The sequence below is a fragment of the Canis aureus genome, chromosome 16 (genome assembly GCF_053574225.1).
Source record: "Canis aureus isolate CA01 chromosome 16, VMU_Caureus_v.1.0, whole genome shotgun sequence".
Lineage (NCBI taxonomy): Eukaryota > Metazoa > Chordata > Mammalia > Carnivora > Canidae > Canis > Canis aureus.
The window spans coordinates 131,450-158,950 of record NC_135626.1 but is presented as its reverse complement, the minus strand read 5'-3'; the positions used below and the strand labels follow the sequence as shown (position 1 = coordinate 158,950).

General features: G+C 51.0%; 1 long non-coding RNA gene across 2 annotated transcripts; it reads left to right on the top strand.

Moving 5' to 3' along the window:
- The first annotated feature begins 5 nt into the window (after window positions 1-5).
- On the top strand, window positions 6-12,035 carry LOC144285453 (uncharacterized). Of its 2 annotated transcripts, none has more exons than XR_013353705.1 (3): window positions 6-2,910; window positions 4,957-5,036; window positions 11,311-12,035. It is a non-coding gene; the product is annotated as an uncharacterized LOC144285453 (long non-coding RNA). The 2 variants fall into 2 exon arrangements; XR_013353704.1 differs by having other exon boundaries at window positions 4,957-5,040.
- The last annotated feature ends 15,466 nt before the right edge of the window (window positions 12,036-27,501 follow it).

Genomic DNA, 27,501 nt, shown 5'->3' with positions numbered 1-27,501 from the left:
ACAACCCAACACCCAAACCCCAGGGGCTTCTCCCGGGCCCTGCTGGAACCTCCCACTCAGATCTGTTCTACAGACATTTCCTGCAGTGTGGGGGATGCAGAACTGACTCATCCATCCATTCAGTTAGTCATTAACTTTTTTCTGAGCATCTACTCCACGCCAGACAACGTGCCAGGTGCCGGGTTTACAGCGGGGAGCAAGGTGCGGCGTCTCGCCTCCTGGAGCTCACAGGTAAGCAAGTCATTGCCGTGCAGGGTGTGGGGTAAACACCGCAGCAACAGAGAGCAGGGATGTCCCCCCGGCTGTGGGAGGTGGTCAGGGAAGGCTTCCTGGAGACAGGAGCACCTAAGGATGAGTAGGGGTGCATCAGGTGAAGGAGGGAGCAAGGGGGAGAGGTATGCCAGATCGAAGAGCCTTGAGCTGACAGGGTACATGGGGCGTCCAGTGCCCCCAGATAAGCCCCACGTGGTTGAAATAGTGGCTGAAGGGGGAAGTAATGCAGAGACAGACCAGGGAGGGAAATAAGAGAAGACTGGGCAAGTCTCATGGGGAGCTTCTCAGGCTTGACCCTGGGGATGGTCTGTGGGAGTGACCCGTCCGATGCTGTCTTTAGTAAGGCCTCCCTGGCCCCTGTAACAACGGGACCCGCCACAACCCAGGCGCCACTCAGAGAGCGGCCGCCACCGCTCAGGGTCCTGCTCTGAGCATTCATCTGCGTGGGCTCATGCACCGCTCAGGGATTCCCAGGCAGAAAAGGCTGGCAATCCTGCTTTACAGAATGAGGACAGTGCAGCTTGTACAGGGCAAATGACTTGTCCAAGGCTGCGGGTGGCCTCCAGGGCAGGCCTGGGCCCCAGAGAAGTTACAGCCTTGGTGTTGGGGCAGGAATGGCGGGGTGGGGCAGAGGGGAGGGCAAAGATGCAGTGATTCCTCCAATCTGCGTTTAACCCAGAGTACAGACCAAGGCCATAGGCTTGTGGGAGAAGTGCATCATTTTGGCCCGATCAGGGAAGGCTACCTGGGGGAGGCATGTGAACGGGATAGCAGAAGAGCAGGATTTGGATGGGCGGAGCAGGGGAAGATGAGGGCATCCTAGACAGAGGGAAAGGCACTAGCAGAGGCTGGGAAGCAGGAAGGTAGCGTGCGGTGGGAGTGACAAGTCACTGGGAGAAGGGCAGGGAGATGGGCTGGCTGGGGCTTCAGTGAGGAGGACCTGGCAGTATGGTCTTGGAGCTGGCTTCAGGCAGCCTCAGAAGGCATCCCAGAGAATGGCCTTTCTGAGAATGCCTGTGTTCCCACCAGCAGCCCCTTCCCAGTCTCTGTGGTGCTCTGCACTTAAAGCAGGAGAAAGCTCCCATACATTAAACAACGAAAGAAACAAAGCAGGAGAAAGCTTCCTGCCCCACAGCCCACTGTGAGGACTTTAGAAGCTGCACCTTCTAATGTGACCAACTCTGGTTCTGGTGCCCAGGCAAAGGGAAATGCAGAGAAGGGAGCCGGGGGGACAGGAGGACAGGCTGGGCGGCTGGCAGGAAGACCCCGGCCAGGGGTGGCAGGGGATAAACACCCACCTGAGCCCCTCCCAGCCACCTTGTGCATGGCTGCTGACATGGTCAGCCCAGCCTCAGGTCACCCTCCACCCCTCCCTCCACCCTTGGCTGCCAGAGATCCCAGCCTCCACCCTCCCCCTGCCTTAATTACAGGGAGGCTGGGCCCTACCCAGGCAGCTACAGGCACCAGGCTTGCTGGCTCTCCCACTTAGTGGGTGTGGGGGCTAGGCTGCCACGTGGGGAGGGATCTAGGAGTGAGGGTCAGGCCCTGGGACCACCAGCCAAGCAGTGAGCTCAGGTACAGCTGTCCTGTCAGCTCTCCGGGGCCCTTGTGCTTCTGGGGCTTCCAGGGACACTTTCTAGATAGAGTTGGGGAGTTGCTGAAATAGACCCTCTAGGTTTATATTCAGACTCTGTCACTTACTAATGGGGGGGGGGGACATGAACTAGCACCCTTGGGAGTCTCATTGGTAGAATGGGGCTCCTCATAGCGCTTCCTCACGCAGTGGTCTGAGCTGTAGGGTAGGGCCAGGCCAGGCATGTCTGAGGTACTCAGTAAAGGGTGATGCTCATTCTTAACCAAACTTTTAGCATCCTGCCAGCCTAGGGGAGGGGTAAGGCAGTGGGGGAGAATATGAGCCCATTGTACAGTCCGGAAAGCTGAAGCTTTGAAAGAAGGGACTTTCCTTGAGAGTCTCAGATGGGCTCAAGACACACCCCTCCCTAGGCTATGCCCCAGGACCGATGAGGCGGGAGGTGGGGCTCAGTGGGAGGGGAACCTGGGTTCCAGGTCTGGCTGTGCCCCCAAGCAGTGCTGTGGGCCAGAGCCAGGCATTTACTTCCCTTGCCAGTGCTTTCTCAGGTCAAGGTCAGAGCTGGATAAGCCTGGTGGCTCCCACCCCTTCCCAATTCATTTCTTCTGTTTTTATGAATTAGGTATGTTTCTGTGCAACCAGAGCCCTGAGCTGAGGGGTTCGTTTACAATAGATGTGTCTGAGCACTGGTCTCCATAGCTTCCCTTGGTGACACAACAATGCAAAACAGATCTATCTCCTCCTATTTAGGAGCTGCAAGGAGCTGTGCCACACCTGCTTTGAGCCGTTGCCCCATTGATGGACACCTAGGTTATTGCCAGTCATTCAGGATGAGAAACAACGCTGTGATGAGTATCTTGAACATACTCTGTGCACATCTGTCTTATGACCTCCCTAGGGTAAAGCCCTAGGCAGGAACCTTCTAGGTCGAAAAGCGGCAGCATTTGTTCATTCCTGGAGTGGCAACCAAGGGCATTCTAGCATCATCTGGTTCTTTGGCCCCTTCTACCAATGGTTATGAAGTGCTGATTTGAGAGTCTCAGCAGGTTATGTCCTCTCAGGTTATGAAGTGCTGATTTGGTGCCTGGCTCTGTGTTAGGGACTGGGATGGCCCTGTCCCTGCTCTTGTGGCAATTACGTTCTAGCTCGGGGGAGACACATACAATATCAGAGAGGAGGGCTCAACAGAGAGTCAGACAGGGCCAGATGACAGAGCACGGCAGGGAACTTCTTGCAGCCCAGTGGTCAGGGAAGACACAGTGACCTGACCAGCAGGTTTGGGTAAAGCAACCAGCAGTGGGCGAAAAGGCCCTGAGATGGGAGTGAGCTCAGTGAGCAGGAAGGACAAAACAATAATCAGTGTGGCTGAGGTGTGGTAGACAGGCAGGGAACAGTCTGAGAGAAGAGAAAGGGCACAGAGGCCACTTCGTGGAGGGCCAGGGGAGTGTGGGAGCCACTGCAGGCTGAAGCAGGAGAGTGACATGAAAGCTGCTGCAGAGTGGATGCGGGGAGTGGCAGGAACAAAGGCAGAGCATTCACATGCCTGTAGGGCCCTGGGTGCTGCTGGACAATCAGACGTGGAGAGAGGGACAAGACACCGGTCCAGGAGGACCCCAAGGCTTTCAGATTTGGTTTATGTGCTGGGGGAGACTCGGGAGGAGAGGGTTTGAGGATGGGGATCCCAAGCTATGTTGTGGGAAATCCACACAGACACGTGGAGATGTCTAGGAGACCCTGACTGCGGGGTGGAGTTGGGTGCGGCTGGATGGAGTGGCGCGTCTAGATCTGGGAGCTACAGGTCCAGACACAGCCCAGGGCAGCAGCCCACTGCCCAGCTTTGCTCCAGCGGCAGGGGAGTCCTCTGGTTCCAGATGAAATTGGTCACTCTTTGTAAAGAAAGGAACTAAGGAGTCACTGATGGCAGCTGGCCCCAAGGTCTCTCCATGGAGAGAAGTCAGCAGCAAGGAGCAGGAAGGGGAGCCCGACAGTGGACTCCACTTGGTCAGCTAGCTCATTGCCTTCCTGCTGGGATGGTGAGGCTGGCATGGGGATGCTGCTCTCTCTGTACCCCTCACTCTCTCCCTCCCTGCCACACCCTGGGCTGGATTGAGCCGAGGAGCCAGAGACTTAAAGGAAGAATCGAAACCCAGGGATGAGAAGGCTGGAAGAGTGTACGTCCCAGGAGCCCTCTGGTCAGCAGAATCAGGAAAGCCTTTGCAGAAGAGAGGCCAGCCCAACTGGAAGGGGAGGGATGAAGAAGAGTTCGCCAGGCAGATGCAAGGAGCAAGGGCGGGCAATGCTATCACGTAGAACAGCCAATATTCTGGGCCATGAGAGTTTTCAAGTCCTTTTCGGCCCTAAATTCTGGTTTTCTAGCTAAATCCTGCTGTTCAGGCCCAGATGGGGCCCATGGGGGAGCCCACAGGGTCTGGCTCCTCCCTGGTCTCAGAGCTGATCCTCATAGCCCCTCTCCAGAACACAAACCCAAGTGGGCTAGAGGCCAATCCAGAGCTTCCTGGCTGGGTTTCTCCGGCAAGGACAGGTAAGCCGGCCTGGTCCAAATCCCAGCTCTCAGTTTACCAGCTGGACAACCATGGGCAAGTAATTCCACTTCTCAGAGCTTCAGTTTCCTTGTGTGTCATTGTAGGGTAAGGACAGTTCCCGGAGGGCTGGCAGGAGAATGAATGAGTTACTTGAGGTAGGACTTAGAACAGGGACAGGGGGAGCAGTCCAACCTCCTCCTCTCCTCTCTCCTTCCCCTTTCTTCCCTCCTCCTCCTCTCCCTCTCCCTCCCTCCCTTTCTCCTTCCCCTAGTACAGCTTGCAGCTGTCTGGCTTTTCTTGCTGTCTCTTCCACTGTCCTCCTGAGCCTTGATCATTTCCTCCGGAGGCTTGGACCCAGATCCCCAAGAGCCTCACTCTCTCTACAGTAAGGTCTCTGGTCAAATGCCACTTCTCTGACACCCTCTCTAAGATATCATCCCCCCTGCTCTGTCCCTCTCATCACTCTCTAGCCACCGCTGCCCCCCGACATTTGAGTTTTCTTTCTGGCACTCAGCACACCATGTGACATTATATTATATATTTGTGTAGTGTCTGCTAGCCCTGGCTTCCTGCAAGCTCCATGCTGTGCCCCCAGCACCTAGAGCAGTGCCCGGGACAGCGGACCCTCAGTAAGTAAGTGTGGAACTGAATATTTGTGGAAGAACTGAGCATCAGTTATAATGGTTGTGTTTCCCCACTGCTTCCTGCCTTGATCTACAAGCACACAATCTGGGAGCTCGCACTGAGCACCCGGGCATCTCACTTCCAGATTCCCCTGTGTGTCTCCCTGTGTCTAGTGCACATCTGGTTGAACTGATCCTCTCTTCCCATTAAAAAGCTGGGTCCCAGCCGGGAGACCAGAGGCTCTTCTACTGGGGGCGGTGTGGGTACCGTGAACCTGGCATTCTCTATGCATTTCACTTACCAACTTTCCAACAAAGGTTTTCTGAGTCCCACTTCACAGATGGGAACACTGAGAGGCTACAGCAAGTCTCAGAGCAGTGGCAGCCGTGGGGCTTGAGGCCCATGTCAACCTGATTGGAAGGCCTCACTGGCCCCACAGTAGTACCCAGTGGTGCCTCCTAGGGCGTGTCTTGGTGTGGATGGCAGGGAGGCTTGGAGATGGGACAGGACCAGCCTTTGGTGGCTCTACTTGACATCCTGGGCCCCTCCGAGCAACCATCCTTCACCATCTCCTGTGTTTAAGGAGAGGGGTGGCTCTGCTTTTGTGGCTCATTTAAATGCCTCAAAACTGAGGGTTGGCAACTCTTCACAAGTTGTGAGCCAGCCAGTGGGGCATGAGGCACATCATGGGCTAGCCCTGTCATCGGCGCCACAGGGCGAGTTGGGGCCGGGCTCCTTCTAATGACAGCAGCTCCGTGTGTGCATGGGCCCTTGTAAGAGATCCCATGTGCCCTCTGAGAACCCTGACCAGTCCCAAAAAAAGCAGGACTCAGGGGCCAGAAATACTCATCAACCTCCTGGTCAAGAAGTGGCAGGAGCAGGGCCCCAGATCTGGGGCCAGGTGAGAAATCTGAGTCCTCCATGGCCCCGTTGGGAAGGTTGGTAACTTGCCTCCATGACCACAGCAGGCTCCAGGGCCTGGACTCTCAACTAAAATGTGCTGTAGCTTCTTCATGCTGCACAAATGTGTGGCCCAATTCTATTAGAGAACCTCAGAACGGGGATCTCTGGGTGGTTCAGTGGTTTAGCGCCTGCCTTTGGCCCAGGGAGTGATCTTGGAGTCCTGAGATCAAGTCCCACGTCGGGATCTCTGCATGGAGCCTGCTTCTCCCTCTGCCTCTCTCTCTCTCTCTCTCTCTTATAAATAAATAAAATCTTAAAAAAAAAAAAAAAGAGAGAGAGAGAACCTCAGAACTTTCTCGGAAGGAAGCAAGCGCTTAGCAGATGGTGGGTGTTCACGGATCGCCAGGGTTGAGAGGACAGGGACGGTGGTCATGGTCCCCATGGTTCGGTGAAATCATTGATTTCTTCATGAGCAATGGGGCTCCATGGAGCAATCCTGGCTGCTGCATCCCAAGGCCTTGCCTCGTGTTCCATCTGGGGAGCCCTGGGGATGTTGGCATGTTCTGAGTGTGGGCAGCAGGCTTGAGACAGGCTGGCATGAAGTGAGGGGGATCTTCAGCAACCGGCAAGGATAGTGCTCTTTGTCCTATCCCCAAACCCCAAGATCTCGGCCCTGTGCTGGCACCAAAGTGCCTGGCCATTGCCCTGAGAGAACCCCTAGCTTCCAAGAGTCCCAGGCTGGAGGCTCATTCAGTGCAGCCCCCTGAGAGGGCAGAAATCTCTCCCTTACGTTCTTGATCCAACTTCTGTTTGATTACCTCCCAGGATGGGGAACTCACTTCCTGTCAGGCGGTCAATTCCTCTGACTCCAAAGTAAGGACTCTCAATGGAGTCATGCTGTGTCCTCCTGCTGCCGCTCCACATTAGCCCAGCTTTGCTCACCATGGTCATGCAGAGCGATTCTGCCCTGGGAGAAGCCCCTGTGATCATCAGAACCACCCCCCCACACACACATACACACACATGAGCTCAGCTCTCTGCAGAGAGCCTGAGGCTCCACCTGAACCTCATCCCCCACTCCCACCCCATGCTTCCTGGCTAGTTTTCAGGTTTTATGGTGAGTCAAGGGGAAAAAATCAAGAAGCTAGAAGCACTTTACCGACAAAAGCAATGATAGCTATCCATGCAATTCAGCTGACTTTAGCCAAAGAGCATGTCAGGAGCATAAGACCCAGAATTGAATGAGTCCCTGCCCATGAGGATCCCCACTAGGATAGGGGTGGGGGGCTGGAGTGGCAGGCGGACCCAGACTTCAGCCAGAAGTGGGGGCCAGCAGAGGGAGCTCTCCCCGCTGGTCACAGTGGGGTTTATAACAGCCGGCTTTCAGGATAGCTAGTTTTCCAGCACATAGACAAGGGGAGGTGGCAGAGAGAGAGAGCACACAGGGTGCAAGGACCTGAGAGCAGAGGCCAAGTAGTGGGGCCACCTAGCCAACTGATTTGCTTGGGACAGAAGAGATCAGGAATCAGCACACCTTACCTGTAAAGGGCCAGACAGTAAATACTTGGGGTACTGCAGGCAATTCAGCCTCCACTCTATTTTCTCAGCTCTACTGTTGGAGCTCAGAAACACAGAGGACACTTAACGAAGGGGGTGTGACTGTATTGCAACAGAATTTTATTTGTCGACACTGAAATTTGAGTGTCACATAATTTTCCTGTGTCATGAAATGGCATTCTTGGGATTACTTCCCAGCCATTTAAAAATCTGAAAAACATTCTCGGCCCACAGGCTACACAAAAACAGGTGATGGGCTGGATCTGACCTTCAGGCCATAGTTTGCTGGGCCCCCACACACCCCTGCTCTATATGTTTGGGAGTACTGGGAGATTGTGCTCAAAAGTTGGGTAGAAGTGAGCCTTGAATGCCAGAGTAAGGATTTCGAGGTTGGTTTGGTCAGTGCTTGGTTACGGATCCTGCTCTGGGTGAACTCGCCACCCAACTATCCACCTTCCCACCCAACCTAACTGCCATCAAATCAAGTCCTGAAATGTACAGTGGGATAATTTCTTTAAAAATGTGTGTCCAATGACATAGGAATACAAGCTTGTTGCTAAAAAGAAAAGTTGGGGGCAGCCCCGGTGGCTCAGCAGTTTAGCACCGCCTTTGGCCCAGGGCGTGATCCTGGAGACCCGGGATCGAGTCCCACATCGGGCTCCCTGCATGGAGCCTGCTTCTCTCTCTGCCTGTGTCTCTGCCTCTCTCTGTCTGTCATGAATAAGTAAGTAAAATCTTTAAAAAAAAAGAAAAGTTGGTTAAGAATAGAGACTAATAAGTAAATTTCCCTTCCAATCACAGCGTGTGTCCAGGGGTGACCATGGTTAGGAGGTGGGTGAATGTGAGCCCAACCTCTTTCCTGGATGCGTGGGCACGTACACAGACACAGACACACACACAGAGTATGTGTTTACTCACACCACACATAGCACATTCTATATAATTGTTCTTTTGTCACTTAGCAACTCAACCCTGAATCTTGCCTCCGAAGCACATGGATGCATCCCCTTTGACCCTTATACTGGCCACTGAGCACAGTGCGGTGGGCTGAGCTACCCTTCACCAGCAGCTTTCCACTGAGGGACAACAAGGCTGGTCCCTGTCTCATATGATTGATTCCAAGCAGTGCTGCCGACCCTCTCGGCACACATACCTATTTCTATGTACCAGTGCTAGCATTTCTGTTGGACAGATTCTCAGGAGCAGATATGCTGTGTCAAAAGGCACCAGCACTTAAAATTTGGATCAGTGTGGCATTCTGGAGCACTTTCTCCTTGCTGCTGGGAATAAGCATTGCGAATCCTCTGGGATCTGGGGAGTCCTGGAAGGCCAGTCAGGATCTGGGACCTCAGCATCTCAAGGACTCTTAAATGACTCTGGGTTCTGGATGAACAGGGTTGCCTCCTCTTGCCTCTTGCCAGAGACAACAATTGCCTGTCAATACCCTGATCTATCCCTCCACCTACCTGTCCACACATCCATCCATCCCCCCATCCACCCACATACCCATCCACCTACTTATCCATCCATCCTTCCACCTGCCCACATACCTTTCTACATATCTACCCATCCACCTGTCCATCCACCTACCCATCCATCTATCCCTCCATCCCCTCATGCCCTCAGCCACCCATTTATCCACCCACCCATCCACCTACCCATCCTTCTATCCCTCCCTCCACCCAGTTACCCACATTCCCTTTCACCTACCCATTCACCTACTCATCCATCCATCCATCCATCCCTCCCTACCCACCCACTCAGTCTTCACCATCTAGTGAAGGAGAGTATCCACATGCCAGATACTGAGAATATAGCCAGGAACACAAGACAAAAAATCCCCGCCTTCCTAGATTTACATTCCAGTGGAGACATAGTAAACACACATGATATGTTGGGTGGTGGTAAGGCGGAATGAAGGGCCCAGGAAGCGCTGGGAGTCAGGTCCTGCTCTCTGAGCAGAAATCTGACAGCAATGAGAGGGGAGCTGTGCAGATATGATGGGCGGAGGGAACAGCCAGTGCAAAGGCCAAAAGGTGGGGATGTTCAGGGAATGACACTGAGGTGGAGGAAGAGCAGGTCATCTCCCGCGGGTCCCCTTGGAAAGGAAGGGCTTGGCTGTTACTCTGAGTGAGGAGGGGATCTGTGGAAGCTCTGGGCAGTAGGGAGTGACCTGACTCACAGCTAGCTGCTGGGTTGGAAATAGACCAAAGGGGGCCAGGACTGACATGGGGAGATGGGTCAGGAGGCCACTGAACTTGACCCAACAAGACAGACTGGACTAGGTGGTTGGGTGAAGGTGGTGAGAGGGTGGGACTTGACTGTGCTTGGAAGGTAGCCACGAGCCTTCCTGATGGACTGACATGGGGTGATAAAGAGAGGAAAGGATGACAGCAAGGTTTAGGGCTTTATGAGCCAGGAGAATGAAGCTAGAAGCAGCGGAAGTCAGAGGAAGAGAGTTTGAGCTGAGGCCCTGATTGTACTTGCCCAGCTAGAGGTGGGCCCTAGTCATCCAGGGCAGAGAGTGGAGACAGACCTGGGGACCGCCAGGTGCAGGTGGAATTTCAAGTCCTGTGCCTGGATGCCAGCACCAAAGGAGAGGCGGGAGAGGACAGAGGAGGGCTGGGAGCCCAGTCCTGGGATGTGCCTGCATCAGGGCGCAGGGAGATGAGGAAGAGCTTGAAAGAAGGAACAGGGATCCCTGGGTGGCGCAGTGGTTTAGCACCTGCCTTTGGCCCAGGGCACAATCCTGGAGACCCAGGATCGAGTCCCACATCGGGCTCCCGGTGCATGGAGCCTGCTTCTCCCTCTGCCTGTGTCTCTGCCTCTCTCTCTCTCTCTCTCTCTCTCTCTCTGTGACTATCATAAATAAATAAAAATTTAAAAAAAAAAAAAAAGAAAGAAGGAACAGCCTCTACGAGGAGGAAGGCCCAGACAGCAGGGACCTGGAAGCCAAGGGGAGAAGGGATTTCTGCAAACTGGGTCAGGGGTGCTGAGCAGCCAAGTGAGCTGGGGACACAACACTAACTACTGGCTTTGGCAACACAGTGGGATCCAGGCAGACATGAGAAAGCCCAGGTAACCATGGGAGCCCTAAGGAAGAGTACTTGACCTGGGAGGGCTTCCTGGAGGAGGGGGTGTCTAATCAGAACCTGAGGGATGCAGACACTTTTGCCATGCAGAAAAGGGGTGTCCAGGCTGAGGGGTCAGCACAGTGTCAAGAGGAGAGAGCAGCCAGCTCGTTTGGGGACCTGAAAATCAGAAAGTCTGGCTGTACTGCGGAATGCAGGAGGGGTGAGGGGCCGATGGAGAGGGAGTACTGTCCTCACAGGACCCTGGAGAGCTTGGCAAAGTAGATGGTGGGGTCCTTAACCAGAGACCAAGTTTGGGGGATAGGTGAGTGTTAGGGGTGCAGTGTTGGGAGTGGGGAGTCAGGAGGAGAAGCAATTTGGAGAAAGGTGATAAATTTGAAGAGTTTAGGGTGTTGGGGGTGCTCAGGGGGAGATGTCCAATGTCAATGTGACACATGGACTGGACCTCTGAGTCTTGGAGGGACCATATGTACTGGGAGGACGCCGGGCAGAGCTGCGTGGAGCTGAGCCACTTGCCCGCCTCTTTCTTTGGCGCAGCGTGAGGCCAGCCTGCGTCCAGCCACCTGCTGCATGCTGTGCTGGGGCAGGGTCCCCGCAGCTTCTAGACATTGTGGCTTATCCGGCTGGCCAGGTAGCAGGAGCCCAAGGGGGGGGCCAGCGGTTCCTCCGAATGAACTGTTGTAACCGTGCCTTTTCCCTCCTGTCTCCGTCCTCCTCCTGTCGGCAGCCCAGAGTGCCTTTGCCAAATCCCTCAGGCACCACAAAAAGAAGGGGGCCCCACCATTCCATGTACGCTTTTCAACATCCAAGGGACGCTGATTTATGGACCACCCAGGAGATGCCATTCTGGCTGCGGAGGAGCAGGGATGACACTGGTGGACAGGCTTCTGTCCTCAAGAGGCCCATCCTCCACTGGGGGGGGGGGACAATAAATGTATAATTAAAGTCCAGTGTGGTATTCAGAGAGATAAGCTTGGGGGCCAGCAGGGATCAGAGGTGCTTCTAGGAGGAAGCAACGCTTAAACTATCGATCTGAAGGATGTTGAGTCAGAGTTCGACAAGGAAAAACTGGAGGGTGCAAAAGTATTTGAGTGAGTGGGAACAGCACGCTGGAGGCTCCGAGATGAGAGAGCACGCCAGGGGGGAGGGAATGAAAGGATTCGGTGTAGTGGAGCATGGGGTGCCTCCAGGAGGCAGCGGTTTGGGGGTATGGTGGTGGTGCAGAACCTCGGCAGTCAGGCTTAGGAGTGCAGACTTTCTCCTGAGGGCAGCGGGGAGGTATGCAGTGTCCTAAGCAGGCAATGACATGGTCAGATTTTCGTGTGGGAGAATTCAGAAGCAGAGATCAGAAACACCCAACCTTAGCCCAGAGACACCCAGGGTCATCTCATGGGAGGCAAGACCCCTCCACCCTCTTGTAGCTCCCTGGACGGTGAGGAGGGTCCGTATGGCCTGCACATAAATAAATAAATAAAAATAAAAATAAAAATAAAAATAAAAATAAAAAAAAGAAACAGGTGTGCCCTGGAGGATGCGCCGCCCGCTCAGCGCCGCAACGTGTCCCCGCCCCCGCCGCCCCCACGCGGGCCGGGAGCCGCTGAGCCTGCCCCGCAGCGCCACCGTGTGGCCGGCGTGGCTCACGACAGGAGGTCGGCCGGCCCGGGGTGGAGCGGCCCGTACCCCGCCCCCCCAGCGCCAGGCACCGCGGGTCCTGGTCTCATCACACTTTCGAAATGTCTTCTTCAAAGTGGAAGCATGTTTGCAGACTGTTTATAATTTTTCGAGCAGCATATGCTTACTGAAAAAGATATGCCAACGCCATGGACCGTACGAGGCAGCAATTGGCAGGTTCCCCCCAGCACTCGGGGCCGCATCCCCGGACACCAAAGGATTGCATTTTGCCAAACGGGCTTCGAGATTTTCCTCTACAGAAAGAAATGCATGAAGAGATTTCTGTGTGTCCCACCTGTTTTCTGTTTCCTTGTCTTTATTTTGTCCCCATGTGTACAGACACAAATGAGATCCTACGATCTGCGCCTAGTGTCCCGCCAGTTGCTTTGTTTTTAAATTTTTTTTTTTATTGACTATAGCACAGAGACAAAAACGATATTTAGCTTTTCTTTTAAAGGTTTTTATTTATTTATTCGTGACAGACAGAGAGGCAGAGACACAGGCAGACGGAGAAGCAGGCTCCGTGCAGGGAGCCCCACGTGGGACTCGATCCCGGGTCTCCAGGATCGCGCCCCGGGCTGAAGGTGGTGCTAAACTGCTGAGCCACCCGGGCTGCCCTATATTTATCTAAAATATGTAAAGTACGTGGATCAGGTCAAACACTATATGCCCCCTACCCAATTTAAGAAGATTTTTATTATTTTTGAAGTTTCTTCTATGTGTTACTTTATTTTTCAGTTAAAAAATACATTTATGGGACACGTGGGTGGCTCAGCTGGTTAAGCCTCTGCCTTCAGCTCAGGCACGATCTCAGGGTCCTGGGATCAAGCCCTGCATTGGGCTCTCTGCTTGCAAGGGAGCCTGCTTCTCCCTCTCCCTCCACCCCTCTCCCCGCCCCCAACTTGTGCATGCTCTCTCTCTCTCTCAAACACATAAATAAAAGATTAAATATATGCAGTTATTTTCTCTCCCTTCTCACCTCTGGACTGATTTGATATTTATTTTACTAATTCATGTTATTTTTGTATTACCTTACCAGTTTCCCATTCTTGTAGTGCTTCTCCTGGAGATGACAATTAAAGTCTAGTATACAGGGGATCCCTGGGTGGCGCAGTGGTTTGGCGCCTGCCTTTGGCCCAGGGCGCGATCCTGGAGACCCGGGATTGAATCCCACATCGGGCTCCCGGTGCATGGAGCCTGCTTCTCCCTCTGCCTATATCTCTGCTTCTCTCTCTCTCTCTCTCTCTGTGTGACTATCATAAATAAATTTTTAAAAAAAAGTCTAGTATACATTAGTACTCTTACCACTTGCAGGGAAATACAGGAATCTTAGGCTACTTAAAACTCCATTTGCCCCCTTCTGACTTCTACGCTATTGTCATCTGGTGCCATCAAGTATTTTAATTCTTTATATATTTCAAACTCCACAAGAGGATATTATTATTGGTTATGCAGACAATATTGGTTTAGATTAACCACATATTTTCTCTCTCTCCATTGGCCTTCATTTCTTCCTGCATCTTCAAGTTTCTGTCTGGGATCCATTTTCTCCTGTCTGAAAACCATCTTTTCCTAATTCCTTTGATAAGGGTGAGCTGGTGGCAAATTATTACAGTTTTTATTTGCCTGGAATACCTCTGCTTCATTTCCATTTTAAAAGGGTATTTTTAGCTGGGTATGTACTTTCGGGTTGGCAAGAGAGAGCAAGGAAGGAGAGAAAAGTAACAGAGAAGAAATGAGACAAACAGAAAACAAACAGAAGATGGGAGACATAAAGCCAAATATGCCAGCATTATATTAAATGTAAGCAGATTAAATACATCATTTGAAAGATAAGCATGAACACTTTGGGTAAAAAAAAAATGAATAAAAACCAATTATATGCTGCTTAAAAGATAGACATGTCCCTATATAAGGATACGAAAATAAGGAGGAAAAGGTTGGAAAAAGTTAAATCATAAAATTTTAACCCAAAGTAAACTGGTATAGTTACATTAAGATCAGCAAAAGTAGAGTTTAAGGTAAAAAAAAAAAAAAAAAAAAAAAAAGCAATGCTGAAGATAAAGAGCTATTCACAGTGAGAAAAAAATATGTCCAATTTATCAGGCAGATAGAAAAATTCTACACTTGCATGCAACTAATAAGGTAGCCTCAAAATATATAAAGCAGGGATGCCTGGGTGGCTCAGTGGCTGAGTGTCCCCCTTTGGCTTAGGGCGTGATCCTGGAGTCCTGGGATCGAATCCCACATCGGGCTGTGTCTTTGCCTCTCTCTCTCTCTCTGTCTTTCATGAATAAATAAATAAAATCTTTTTAAAATTATATATATATATATCAGAATTCAAGAGAACTCAAAGGAGAAATAGACAAATCCACAATCCCTCTTTCAGTAATCAATAGCCCAAGCAAATAAAAAATGAGGGAAAACTTTAGATATCTCCAGGAATATTACAGAAATGATACTGCATTCTTTCTATTGCATTCTATCAGGTGGTTCGGGATTTTCACTGGTCTCATTTCTGATACTAGGCTTCCCCACTGTAAAGTTACTCTTTTCCCACCTGTTATTCATGAGCATTTTGTGGGGAGGTACTTTGAAATATATAAATATCCAGCTTTTCTTCAAACTTAATTTGCTCATTTATTTATTGACTCAGTGTAGACTCATGGACTCCGGTTTTATTCAGTAGGTTGTATCAATAAGACCAATTCTGGTTTATTACTGTCAATATTTTTCTATTTTATATAAATTCAATTAATTAACATATAATGTATTATTGGTTTCAGAGGTAGAGTTCAGTGATTCATCAGTTTTATATAATACCCAGTGCTTGTTATATCACATGCCTCCTTAATGTCCATCGCCCAGTTTTTTGATGCTCAGATATTTTCAGATGTGGCCAGGGGCACGCCTTTTGATTTGTCCCCCCATTCTTTGTATGCTTGCTTACTTTTGGGTGTAATATGACATTTCAGGCTCATTTTATCTGCCCTGAAATCAGTCATTTCCCCAAGAACTTTGATTCTTTTTAATGGAGAATGATATTTTAAATTAATTTATCTTATTTATTTGTTAGATTTTATTTATTTACTTGAGAGAGAGAGAGAGCATGGGGGGGGCAGAGGGAGAGAGAGAAGCAGGCTCCCTGCTCATTCACAGCTATATCTGTTCAATATCTTTGTATAGATATGGACAGCCAAGAGCTCTAATTTCTATCCAGCACCACAAGGTCATTTGAATTTTCTCCCTTTCCATATTCAAAATTCCTTTCTCCAATGGTGAGAAATCTGGCTTCCATTATTTTGTAATACCTTTGCTTCCCCTTATGTATTTGATCAATACCCGGATATTAACTATCTGTTGTTGTATAACAAAATCTCCAAAAAATTTGTGACTTAAAACAACAAAACCCACTTCTTATTGCACTGCTCCTGTGGGTCAGGAATTTGGGAGCAGCTTAGCTGGGGTCTCGCATGACTTGTAATCAAGTGTCAGCCAGGCTGAAGTCTGGGGCTGGAGGATTTGTTTCTGAGATGGCTTACTCACCCCACAATCCTTCTTTCAGTAATTGATAGAAGAAGCCGATAAAAAGTTAGTAAAAACTTCAAGTTGGTTTAGGCTGTTGGCAGGAGGGCTCAGGTTTAGTATCACTCACACTTCTCCATAGGGCTGCTTGGGCACGGCAGCTGGCTCTTCCAGAACGAGTGATCCAAGGCTGAGCAAGGGAGACACAAGCATTTTTTTCCACAGCAATGGGGTTTTAGGCCCCTCCCAGGCCTGGGTTCTCAGACCTCCTCCCCCAGGTCTCTCATCCTTCTCTATCTTCCTCAATGGAGCCAAAAGTGGGGAGAGCCCACATGCTCATGATACCCAAAGGGTGTTGATGCTCATTTACTTTTTTGTTCCAAGTCATTCTTCCCACTAGATGATGAGCTCATGGGTCTGGGTCTGCATCTGGAGGGCCTGGCAGGGGTCAGGCACATAGTAGATAATCAGTAGGTATGAGTGGATGGGAAGGATGACTGAATGCTCCGGCCTTGGGGTGGAAGTCAGGAGAGGGGTGTTCCGAGACCTTGATCTTTGGTAGACTGCACCCACACCCCACACCCCACACCCCACACCCCAGGTGGAAAGAATTCAAACCTCAGTAAATGTCTGTCTCTCTCTCAGCTTTGATCACCTTTTAAGGGGGTAGCCAGAACTGCCTCTCAAAGTTGTGAGGGGTAGCAGGCAGTTCTGCTGGAGCAGAAAAGGGTGGGGTGAGTATGGGCCCTGTGTGGAACAGCATACTCCCTGGGGTCAGGTTCTGGAGGTGGGGGTCTAAGGACCCAGAGAAGGGTGGAGAGGGGGTGGGGAGGGATGGAAGTAGACTCCCTCTCCAGCTGAGGGAGCCTTGGCCATGGAGCCAAAGAAGCCCTTGGAAGCAACCTTGCAGAATCTTTGGGGGAGGAAAGTAGAGGGTTGCTATGGAAACCATCCCACAACAACCCACTCCACTTGGAGCTCAAGGAGTTTCCCTGAATAAGAATTGTCATCTTGGGGCGCCTGGCTGGCTCAGACAGTAGAGCATGCAACTCTTGATCCCGGGGTCTTAAGTCCAAGCCGCATGTTGAGTGTACAGCATACTTAAGAGAAAGAAAAAGAAAAGAAAAAAAGAAGAGACTTCTCATTTTTTTTAGGATGCTGCTTCTTACACACATCTGTACCTCAACAGTGTGTGTGCCGGCTGTTGTGTTTGCATGTTTGCTCTGTCCATCTGTGTGGCTCCTCACTACACACATTACTTCAGTAAGCAGGGCGCTTTCTTCTCTGGGCCTTTGCACAATGCCATTCCTCTGCCTGGAAGACGCTTTCCCTCCCCCAGCCTCATCTTTAACTGGTGCTCTCTTGCTTGCTCATTAAGAATAGGTGAGGGGGAATAAAGGGGAAAGGAGAGACAATGAGTGAAAATATCAGTGAGGGTGACAAAACATGAGAGACATGAACTCTGGGAAACAAACAAGGGGTAGTGGAAGGGAGGTGGGTGGGGGGTTGGGATGACTGGGTGATGGGCACTGAGGGGGGTGCTTGGCGAGATGAGCACTGGGTGTTATGCTGTATGTTGGCAAATTGAACTCCAATAAAAATAATAAAAAATAAAAAATAAAAAATAAGGGCAGCCCGGGTGGCTCAGCAGTTTAGCGCCACCTTCAGCCCAGGGCCTGATCCTGGAGACCGGGGATCAAGCTCCACGTCTGGCTCCCTGCATGGAGCCTGCTTCTCCCTCTGTCTGTGTCTCTGCCTCTCTCTCTCTCTCTCTCTCTGTCCCTCATAAATAAATAAAAATCTTTTTTTAATAAAATAAAATAAAATAAAATAAAATAAAATAAAATAATAAAATAAAAAAATAAAATAAAATAAAATAATAAAAAAAAGAATAGGTGAAGGGATCTTCTCCTTTGGGAGGCCTTCACTGATCCCCTCTCCCTTCTGGTGCTCCCACAACCCCCACCCTGGGTTCCCTTCTCCCCTGGCCCTGGTCACATTCTGGTTCTGGTGTCCATGAGTTCCTCAACTGTAGGGCTGGACCCAGAAAGCACTTGCTGGATGAGTGAAGGAAGGAGTGAATGAACACATAAACAGTCACTTCTGCAGAAGGGTCTGGAACACTGGTGCGTCTTCCCTGCTCAACTCAAAAAAGCAAATGGCCAGGCGCCTGGCTGGCTCAGTGGGTACAGCATGCAACCCTTGAGCTTGGGGTCCCGAGTTTAACAATCTCTACATTGGGTGTAGAGATTATTTAAATATAAAATCAAAAAAAAAATTGTCAGGGCACCTGACTGGCTCAAATCAGCAGAGCAAGTGACTCAATCTCGGGGTCATGAGTTTGAGGCCCACGTTGGGCGGGAAGCCCACTTAGAATTACGACAAACAAACAAAACCTGTCATCAGAGCTAACCAGTCTCTTGGAGACAAATCAAGAGCCAGCAGTATGGACACCAGCCACGAGCTTGCAATGAGAGAAATGCAGCTTCCCAGGCCCCACCCCAGACACTTGGATGGAGAATCCGCCTCTTAAAAAGATTCCCAGGTGATTCACACGCACGTTAAGTCGAGAAGCCAGAAGCACAGTTGGGAGCCCCCGCGGCCTGTCACAGACCAGGAAGGCAGGCGGCCATGGCCTGCAGACGGGAGGGGGCTTTGCGAGGCGGTGGCAGTGCTGGGACTTTGGGCCAGGGGGCCCCGTCCCAGGACTCAGGCTGCGGCCCCCACCGACTCTGCTTCAGCCCACCCACCTTGCGATCACCCCGGCCGGCTGGTGGGCGGCTGTGGCCCCGGCCCTTCCCTCTGGCCCCTTGAGGTCTTTGCGAGGAGCGGCGTGTGTCCCTAGTGGGAGCCGCCAACGCGGCCCAGGAGGCTTGAAGCGGAGGACACAGGTGGACAGTGAATTCGGTGCTGGACCCTGTGCTAAGTATTCTTTTTTTTTTTTTTTAGCCCAGATTTTTTTTACTTAAAAATTGTTTTTTAATTTACCATTTTAACCATTTAAAAATGTACAACACAGAGGCATTGAGTACATTCACAATGTTGCACAACCGTCACCACTGCTCATCTCCAGAACTTCTCACCATCTCAAACAAAGACTCTGTACTGGGGCGCCCGGGGGGCTCAGCGGTTGGGCGCCTGCCTTCGGCTCAGGGCATGATCCTGGAGTCCTGGGATTGAGTCCCACATCAGGCTCCCTGCGTGGGGCCTGCTTCTCCCTCTGCCTGTGTCTCTGCCTCTGTGTGTGTGTGTGTGTGTGTGTGTGTGTGTGTGTGTTGTGAATTAATAAATAAAATCTTTTTTAAAAAAGTGTTTAAGTAAATAAAATCTTTAAAAAAAAAACAACTCTGTATTCCTTCCATGGTAACTCCCCATGGCTCTCTCCCCTCTGCCCCCAGGAATCTGCTCTACATTCAGTCTCAACAAGCTTGCTTATTCTAAGGATGCAATGCTGTCCTTTTGTGTCAGGTTAGCAGCAGGGTTCTAAGGTTCACTCGTGTGGTCATGTATCCAAATTTTATTTCATTTTAATTAAGGCCAAATAATATCCCTTTGCACAGACACGCTGCATTTGGACTATGCATTCATTCACTGGGGGACACTTGGGTTATTTCCAACTTCTGGCTATTATGAATAATGCTACTATGAACATTGGTGTCCAGATATCTGTCCCTGTTTGCAATTCTTTGGGATATATCCCTCTGAGTGGAATTTCTGGGTCATATGGTGACTCTCTTTACCTTTGTGAGGAACCACCAGACTGGTTTCCACAGCAGCCTGGGCTAAGTATTCTTCACACCTCATTTCGTGGAGCTCTGGCACACGACCCCGGGGCCTGGCCCTGCCACCAGCCCTGGTTCACAAGGGAGGACACTGAGATTCAGACACGTGAGGTAGAGGCTCCCATGTCCCTCAGTTAATAAGTGAGCTGTGATGAAAACCCAGATTGGATTGGGCATGATGCTCCATGAAGTGGCTCACAGGGAGGCTGTCCCAGAGAACATCAGTCATCTTCACTCTGTCTTCTTCCCCTAGGACCCCCACCCCCCGCCCACCCTGGAACCCCCCACCCCAGCCCAAGAGAAACTCATTTCCATTTAGCACCAAAGTTGTGTTTTTCCTGAGCAATTGGTTTTTTTTCTCCATGCATGGACTTTGAGATTGAGTGAGTGGCTATGACAGACTCCCTTTGTGCCACGTGCTAGAAGCTCAGAACCAAGGGGTGGTCCTCCACAGCAAGAGTATAGTGGTGGGGAGCCCAGATCCCTCACAGCAAAAGACTTCACGCCATGTAGCTTGAAAGTGAAAAACTCAACTAACAGAAATCTCTTTAACACTTATTCTCTCAAAACAATACTCCCCTTGTTAATTTTTTTAAGAACACTGCCTTTTCAAATATATATCTGGATCTTTTTCACGTGAATATCTTATTTGGTTTACCGTAACTCTCCTTGTTTTCAAAATGTATCACTTTTCAAATCGACATTATAAGGGCCTCTCTCCCTTCTGCATCCCAATAGGATTTCTGGAAAGAGGTGGTGAGTGTGTATGTGTGTTTATTCTGTGCATGAAATTGTGTACTGTACCCTGGTGTAAAGAACCTATAAACGGATGGGATAAGAACAAAGAAGAGTTATCACCTGGCCATGGCTGGTGGATGCTTCCTGCATTTCTCTGTCTCCAACAGATGACGAAAGCCACCTTCCAACTTTCTGAACCTGTGATCTTATTTCCAGAACAGTAGATCCTTATGGTCTGTATTTTAACTTCATCCCTGCCTCCTCCGTGTTCCCATTCTTGTGTTTCATTCTTCTTTCCCACTCCCTGATTTTCTGCTCTGGTAGTGCATTAATGCATCCTTGGAAATTGCCTAAGATCTTTTCTGCCCCAAGGCAGAAAGCAAATCCAGCAAGCCGGCCTTCCTCCTTAGGGGCTGCTCCTGGGCCGGGCTCCTTGCTCTTCTGGCACTAGCCAGAAGGTGGCACTAGGATGCTCCCAAACGTCATACCAGTGCCAGGGCCCAGTGACCCCAGGTATTGAGTAGACCCTGGTGGCCTTGGAAAGGAGCTGTTAGAGGGAAGAGGCTGGGCCAGAAGACAGCTGAGAAACAGCAGCATCAATTGGCATCCTGCAGGCTGGGATGCTCTTCCAGGTCAATGTCAGGAGTGATGGAAAGAAGGAATAGATGGGATGTGCTCCGTGTCTGGCACACAGTAGATCCTCAGGAAGTGTTCATGAGGTCCTGGAGGAATGGGTAGCTTTGCTCCTTAGAGGACCAGTGTCTGGGGCCCAACCCGGGACCATGCCGCCACCCCGTATTTGTCCCCTGGTGATGGGAGGCCCTCTCTTCCTGAGACAGACCCTCCCTTCCACGGTGAAATTCAGGGGATGGAGAGAGGTGGTAAGAACAGCAGCAGCTTGCCCCACTTCCCCTTGTCCTCCTGCTTCTTCTCCCAGAAGAGGAAACCAGCGGGAGGGGCGCTTTGTCAGCAGCCGGGCATCCCCAGCAATGAGCCTCAAGGGAAAGAACTGATAGAATTTGAAAACCTAAGTTTACAACCACTGCTCCGGTTAAAAGCCTGGACTTCGGGGTCCATCAGAGCTCAAAGAGGAGCTGGCTTCTGGATGTTGCTGCTTGGGGACTTTCTGACCTGGGGCAAATTACCTACCCACCCTCCACCCCCAGCCTCAGTTTCCTCATCTGTAAAACAGAGAGAAGAATCATTGTATTGATTCCATGAATGAATGTGAGTAGGGTGCTCAGCCTGGCACTTGAGCTCCTGTCCCAATCAATGCTGCCTAACACTGTGGCTACCTTTCTAGGAGTGACCTGGGACAAGCCCTTTGGTCCAGGGGAGCCCCGGTTTCCCTATTTGAAAAATGGGGCTACAGGTAACTCCTTCCCTGGCTTGTTGGGAGAATGAAGGGAGCCAAAATGTGTCTGCCCTCTGGACAGAGACCAGGACCCAGAAGATACCCTGTCACTGTGGCTGGATTGGGAACCTAAGAATGGATTGGGCATTGAAGAAAGTACTCTTTCTAACTCTTAGTAAATGTCCCCTCTAAGTGTGTGCCCTATGCTTGAATGCTTCCAGTGATGGAAGGCTCACCACTTCTGAGGAAGCTCTGCCTCTTTGATCTCTGTTAAGCTCTGGCCATGACAATGCCCTTCTTTTGGTAGGGCTGGGATTTATCACCCAGTCGTCTTCTAGCCAAGAGTTGAATGTATTCCAAACCTTGATCTCTGGGGGCCATCACTAACCCCTCACTTCCCTTCCCCATGACTTCTGCTAAATGGATTAGTCCTCCAGCCTTTGCAAAATTAGATTCTGGATCTGGCAAGCAAGAGAATGGGTAAGATACAGATGAAGCATTCCTGTGGCTTGGAGGGCAGTTAACTGCTTCCATGCCAGGCCCGGGGTTGTCCTGCAGAGCTGGTGGCCAGTGTGAGAGGCTGATTCTGCTGGGACTGGGGACATCCACAATACACATCATGTTCACGGAGCCATTGTACATGTTGCCATGGCTGTTGGATGCCCAGGGTAGCACCCACTGCAGATGGGGAAACGTACTCAGGGCAAGTGGTCAAACTGGAGGCTCTGTCTGTAGATGAGTTTATTTAAGTCAAATGTTTTCTGAGCCCTGACTCGATGCCAGGCCCTGAGCTGGGTGCTAGGGATCCTACAGAGCACAAGACAAAGATGATTTTGTGCTCAGCTAATGTAAGTAAATACAGAGAGACAGAGAGGGAAATAATTTATCCTCCCTGGGAGCTGGAAAGATGCCTTCACCCACCCATCTGTCTGTCTGTCTATTCATCCATTCACTCATCCCACACATATGTACTGAGTGCCTAGAACTAGGGGTTACCCAGACTTCAGGGGTTCCCAGAATTAGGACCCAGTGATGGGTAGAGTCATCAGTTATGTTTGCTGCTCAGCATCTTCTTTCTTCTGGCTCCTTGATTTGCCTTTGGGGGACCTGGTGCCCCAGCCCATGTGCTTCGTAGCAGAAAACTCCATTTCCCATCCTGGGGGTAGAATACATGGTGTAAGCTAAACCCATCAGCGTTGTCCATGATTCTGGCCATGATGATCAGTTCAGGGATGGACCCATGACCTAGAGGCAGGCCGATCAGGACCAACAGGGCTCTTTCCCAGGACTCTGGTTTGAGATAAGGAGGAAGAGCGCTGTCCCTTCCACCAGACTGTATGCTGCTGTCACGGGAGCTGCTGGGGGTCACCTCACAGAGCTGGAAAATGGACCCAACTTCGGTAAAGGAGTTAGGGGTCAGCCACGTTGGGGATATTGTCCTTAATCCACTTATGCTGCGGCCGGACATGTACAAGATGTGAGCCATTTTTTGTGTAAGCCAGTCTGGGTTTTGTGTCATTTACAACAGGAGAGGCTGCCTGATTGAGGCACAGTCCTCCTCTGTGCTGACCCTGGGAGGGCATCATGGTCTTCCGTTTCTGTTGCCATGTCACCACCTCTTGCCGCTCCTGGCTCTGATCTCCTGCTCCCCAGGATGAGGGGCACCCTCTTCAGCCAGTCTCCGGGAGTAGGGCTTCTCAACCAAGTTCAGTTCTCCTTGGGGTCCCTCTGGGCAGCTTAGCTCCACCCTCTGCTCTCACCTCTGCCCCCAAACTTGGAACCAAACCCCTTGTCACTGAGAATTCTTTCTCAGGCTATTCCCCAAGGATTCTGCCCCTGAAGATGTTTTCTGTGCTGGGAAATGGCCCCTCAGTCCTCACAAATCCCTCTCTCTCTCTCTCTCTCTCTCTCAGTCATCCTGCCACCACATCCTCACACAGTTTGCCTCCTAAATATCTCCAATATCTCCAGGCTCCCCTGCGGACCCCATGCCCTGGGGCCTGGACCTCATATCAGCCTCTTCCCACTGGCCTCCTGGCCTCTAGTCATTGGCACCAGTAGAGGTCCATCCTTCGGACCTAATTCCTTAAAAGACAATTCTTTCAACCTCTTGGCTGGGGTAGAGCATAGTGGGCATACTTCTGGTTGTTGGCATTCTGGGAGCTGGGAAGGGGAAAGAAGCCCAGAAGTCCTATCACTCAGGATGCAGGATTACTCTCTGCCATGCCTGATATTTGCAAGTCTTTGTGGCTCAACTCTTCCAAGGAGACATAGATGCCCTAATGCCTGTGTGTGTATAGCCATCTATGAACCCTGGGAACAACAGCTCTGAGTCCAGACTTCCAACCACACCTGGTCCCTCCATGACCCTAGCCTCTCAGATTCTTCTGGACAAACTGGCTCGGTCACTTTCAGCATCTCCTTTGCAGGGTCTTTAGGCTGTAGTCACAAATGTACTCACCACTTCTCCATTAGCCTCCCCTCTTCCAACGTTGAAAGTTTGTTGAAATCTTGTTTCTGCTGCTGCTTTCCATCCAAATTCTTTGCCATTATGAGTGAGTTATACCTGCTTTGTTCCTTCACTTGCGGTTTAATTGGGTCTGAGTGGGACCAGGCATCCATGGTGGTAGCCAATCCACCACATCCAAGTGGCTCTCAGCCAAAGTCCAGAAAAGAGTTGCCTCTGCCTCCCTGTGTCTCCTGAACACCCCCACCTGGCTTCTGCCCCCGCTACTCCACTGAAACATTCCTCATCAGGTCACTGGTAGCCAAATCCCCCAACTACTTTTGCTCTCTCTTGACTGGATGTGTGGGTAGCATCTCACACTTCTCAACTAGGCTCTCCTTCTGACTCTCTCCTGCCTTAGCATCAAGGGCCACACAGTGTCCTGAAGCCCCCATCCTGTTTCTCCAACCCCTGGCATTGGCCTCTGGGTCTAATCTGCCAGCTTCCTTTCCTTCCATGTCCTCTGAACAGTTATGTTTCCCAGGGTTCCAGCCTCAGTTTCCCTCTCTTCTCACCTTGTAGGGTTTCCCTGAGCATGCTCCTCCCTTGCTATGGTCTCAGTGGTTTCACTCCAAAAGATGCTCTATGCTAACCTCCTGCGCTGGCCCCTCACCTGAATTCCAGACCTCCAACTCCAATGGTCTCCTGGACAACTCTTCTAGAAGGCTCTTCATGTCCAAAGCTGGACTTGGCCTCTGGCTCCTCCCAATCCTGCCCCTCCTCCTTCGCTCCTTGCTCAGGGAAAGGTCACCACCATCTGTCTAGTTGCCCTGAAATGTGGATGCCAACCTGGACCACCCCATTTTCTCAATTTCCACACTCAGTTGGTCACCAAGGCCCATTGCCTTGACCTCTGTGATAAATCCCTGTCTGCCTACCCCCTCTTCATCCTGCCTGCCTCTCTTTTGGCTGGCCTCCCTGCCTTCAGTGTAGCCCTGGTCAGTCCCCATGCTGCCCATCTCCTGTTAAAATGCAAATTGTATCATGTCCTCCTTTCCTGAAAAGTCTCTGATGGCTCTCCACTATCTAGGATTAAATCCAAATTGCTCCAAGGCTGGAGTTGCCAGATTTAGCAAATAAAAATGCAGGATGTCTAGTTAAATTTGAATTTCAAATAAACAATGACTCGGTGTGTGTGTGTGTGTGTGTGTGTGTGTTTGTGTGTGTGTGTGTGTGTGTGTGTACTGAGCAATGTTCCCATCTGGACCGTTGCCATACACCTAAGGACTTCGCTTCTTGCTACACTTTATCTCGCATCTGACTCTGAGGAGAGGGTGAACTGCTTAAAAATGAACAATAGGCTCCTCTTACCTGCTGTTCCCTCCACCGGAAGGGCCACGTCCCCTTCTTGTCCTGGCCAACCTGTGCTCATCTCTTGGGTCTCGGCACACTGGGGCCCCCTCCTCCAGGGAGCCTCTGAGCTCCTTGATAATGGATTGGACTCCTTTCCTGGGTGACCAGAGGCCCCCGTGCTTCCCTCGTTAGCAGCACTTTACTGGTACCCTGGATTATCATTCAGTTTGCTCTTTGGCTCCCTCCGTGGCAGACAAGGAGTCGCCAGGAACCTTTCCCTGCCCGCATCTGGCCTGGCTGGCGTGGCCCCCCTCATCCAGCTGGATGCTCCCCGGGGGCCCAGAACCTTGGCCAAGCCTCAGCTCTCTTCTCGCTCTCTTGGCCTAGATCCCAGCCTGATGGTTCACACTCCCTGCTTGCCTGAGTTCCCATGAAAAGTGGCCTCCACCCCTAGCTCCCTGCCCGGGGCCAGATTACAACATGCTGAGACAATGGAGGCTCCAAGCCAAACTTCCAATGGGCCTGCGTTAAATCCCCCACATCATCTGCCTATGTAGATCTAGGGATGGATGCTTGCAGCCGAGGCCGTGGCTCTCTCACACTGGGTATGCCTGGGCCCTTTGCAAGGGTGGACAGGAGGGAGCTTAGGCCTGAAATCAGGACACTTGGGTGTGAATCCCAGGTCTAGCGTCCTTCTAGCTGCCTGGAGATGGGGCAAACGAGCCTTAGTTTTCTTGTCTGTAAAATGGATACAATAATGCTTACCTCACAGGATATGCTGTCAAAGAAGAGTACCTAACACATACCAGGACATATAACAACAAAGAGTATGCTAGCTCCGACCTTCACTTGCCTTTCTCGAAGCTGCTGGTAACAGGGCCCAAGACCGGAGCTCTCCTGGTAGGGTTCTTCTCCCAGAATCACTAACCCATCCACCCCACACAGCTTTATTCAGAGAAGAAGGGAGGAGCATCATCAGACCCCCGCACAGGTTCTAGAAAGCAGCTCCACTGGCAAAACTGTCCCCAAATCAACAGCCCAGGTGAATGCAAAAGGCCTGATGGAGCCAGCTGAAGGCAAGATGTGTGAGTAGGGGCAGCTAGACAGGGGACTGAGCCCTGGGCGTGGAGTTGGAAACACTGGGCCTGCTGCCTCCTCCAGACAGTCACCTCCTGCCTCTTTCTGCCCCAGCCACCCTTCAGACCCCAGCTGAACCCCCCTGTACAGCTGCAGGACCCGTTTGTGGCCCAGCCTCAACCGGAGTGGTCAGGGTCCCTCATAGACATTCCCAGGGCGGGGGGGTAGGGGGCACTTCCCAGACATCCTCACCATTTAGATCCTTTACTTACTGACACCATGATATATGTTCCAGACTGCAAGGCGGAGAGATCAAGAATGAAAGAAAGGAACAGGGGCACCTGAGTGGCTCAGTGGTTGAGCATCTGCCTTCAGCTTGGGTCGTGATCCCAGGGTCCCTCCTCCAGATCCCTGAGGGGAGCCTGCTTCTCCCTCTGCCTGTGTCTCTGCCTTTCTCTCTGTGTCTCTCATGAATTTAAAAAGAAAAAAAGTAAAGAAAGGAACAACATATCAAAAACAGAGGGACAATTTAAAGGTGCAACATATGTGTCATGGGAACACAAGAAGGAGGAGAAAGAGAGAAAGGAGCAGAAGAAATTGTAGAGGTGGGATCCCTGGATGGCGCAGCAGTTTGGCGCCTGCCTTTGGCCCAGGGCGCGATCCTGGAGACCCGGGATCGAATCCCACATCGGGCTCCCGGTGCATGGAGCCTGCCTCTGCCTCTGTCTCTGCCTCTCTCTCTCTCTCTGTGTGTGACTATCATAAAAAAAAAATTAAAAATTAAAAAAAATTTTAAACAAAAAATAAAAAATAAATAAATAGATAAAATAAAAAAGAAATTGTAGAGGTAATAATGGCTGAGAATTTTCCAAAATTCATGACAATCTCTCGCTGCCTGCCCCTCCAAATGCAAAGGGCAGGAGTCTGTCAGCTTGTACATAACAATAGCCAAAAATGTTTAGGATGACACTG